The following is a 1752-nucleotide window of genomic DNA, read 5'->3' as shown; positions in this document are numbered from 1 at the left end:
ACAATATAATACAAGGTAAATACTGTGTGCGCACTTGAATTTGGATTATGCAAAGGGCTTAAAATGTAGAAGGTGCCCAGAAAGGCTGATAAACGAGATAAGTGGCTATTTGTTTGACCTCCTACACAGCTGACTCGAAAGAGCATCACTGTGAAACACCCTCTTTTTCATTTGAAAATAACCAATCAAGAAAATGTCGATTCCCATATCGGGAGTTTAACCCAGGCCACCTGGGTGAAAACCAGGAATCCTAACCGCTAGACCATATGGGACGCCTTAGCTGTCGTCTTCCAACCTGGAGGCGAAGTGCAGTTCAACTGTTTCCTAGCACAGAGGATGCGAAATAACAATCACACATCTGAAGAGCATCGCAGAAGACTCTCTACCTATCTGAGCAGGTGCTGACAATAAACTGGCAACAAACGGGGTAAAACCACGTGTCCCAAAAGAGCCACGAGACAACGATGTGCAGAAGCAATCCAACAGAGGCAGATTCTAAAACTCTCTGGTTCTTGGCAAAACCAAGAAGGCCTGCTGTGAGCAGAGCCGTCAAAAATTACTTTAAACTCACTCTGGTTTCACTCTAGGGAAATCTTTCGTAAAAGGTGGAAGATTTATGTGTAGATCATGAGAAACTCGAGCTACACCCAGCAGCTCTCGGCCCAGTGGGCTTCCTATATCGCACCACAATGTTCAAGGGGCTAATATTTGGTGGAGGCTCCTCCCTGATCATTCCATCTGGGAGGGGCTAAAGAGACAAAGTTCTCTGCTATCAACAAATTACTGCAAAAGCCAACTCTGAAGAGATGTTCCTGAAGCTAGCATACTGCCGACCACAGGTACTAGGATCTGGATCTGCCTAGGAAATAAAATAAGTCTTCAATCTCCAACAACTTTAGCTGAAGCAGAACAACGGTACTGTTTAGCGGGTTGACACATGGTTTATATGCGTTCCTACTTTGGATAAAAGCGTCTGCAAAATGAATAAATGGAAATGGATAGGGTACGGCGTCCTTCTTCCTTCTATTGATTTATTTTTCATCAACAAGTTAAAGTGTGATGATCTAGTGAGAATTCCACCGAGGTCCAGAGGAGGATTAAGAAAGTCTGCACAACACTCTAAATGAGCCCAGCTTCAGCCTTGCTCCTGCACACATCCAAAATAAAAAAAACTCATCTTTCAAACGAGAATGCTATGAACTATTGGTTGGAGTTCGGCACAACTTTTCTGCAACTGTGAGCCAATCCTTGATAGTATAGTGGACAGTATTTCCACCTGTCACACGAAGACCGGGGTTTGATTCCCAGACGGGGAGCTTTTGTCTTGTTTTGGGTCATCTCTGCCAATTTTTCCCTATGTTTTGCTTTGTCAGCCTTTAGGTGGCCAAAGGTATGCCCGGCCAGCTCAGTCAGTAGAGCATGACACTCTTAAACTCAGGGTCAGTAAAGGGTGAGAGTCAGTGTCATGGGCTTGAGCCCCACGTTGGTCGTGCAAGTGACTTCTCTTCGTGGTGTCTTTCATGAAGGCCTCGGTTCCCAGGCCTAGCGATGGAACATTTAGTTAGTGTTAGATTTAATTTCCGCATAAATGAACTCAAGCCTGCAAACTAATGAAATGTGAAGTTGTTAAGCTTACTGAATACATTCCTGGCTAGATAGTTAGGGGAAGGGTTTCCCTCTGGCTATATGGGGGTTTCCTTCTAAGCTAAACATTCTTTGTCTTTCCTGCTTTACCTTACTTGGTCATTCTGT

General features: G+C 44.3%; 2 non-coding genes across 2 annotated transcripts; both read right to left on the bottom strand.

Annotated features, from left to right (window-relative positions):
- Positions 1-200: 200 nt before the first annotated feature.
- trnae-uuc (transfer RNA glutamic acid (anticodon UUC)) lies at positions 201-272 on the bottom strand. The gene has a single exon. It is a non-coding gene; the product is annotated as a tRNA-Glu (tRNA).
- A 255-nt stretch (positions 273-527) lies between these two features.
- LOC130421553 (U5 spliceosomal RNA) lies at positions 528-644 on the bottom strand. Its single transcript, XR_008906867.1, has one exon. It is a non-coding gene; the product is annotated as a U5 spliceosomal RNA (small nuclear RNA).
- Positions 645-1752: the final 1108 nt, after the last annotated feature.

The sequence above is a fragment of the Triplophysa dalaica genome, chromosome 5 (assembly GCF_015846415.1).
Source record: "Triplophysa dalaica isolate WHDGS20190420 chromosome 5, ASM1584641v1, whole genome shotgun sequence".
Lineage (NCBI taxonomy): Eukaryota > Metazoa > Chordata > Actinopteri > Cypriniformes > Nemacheilidae > Triplophysa > Triplophysa dalaica.
This window is presented reverse-complemented; position numbering and strand designations above follow the sequence as displayed.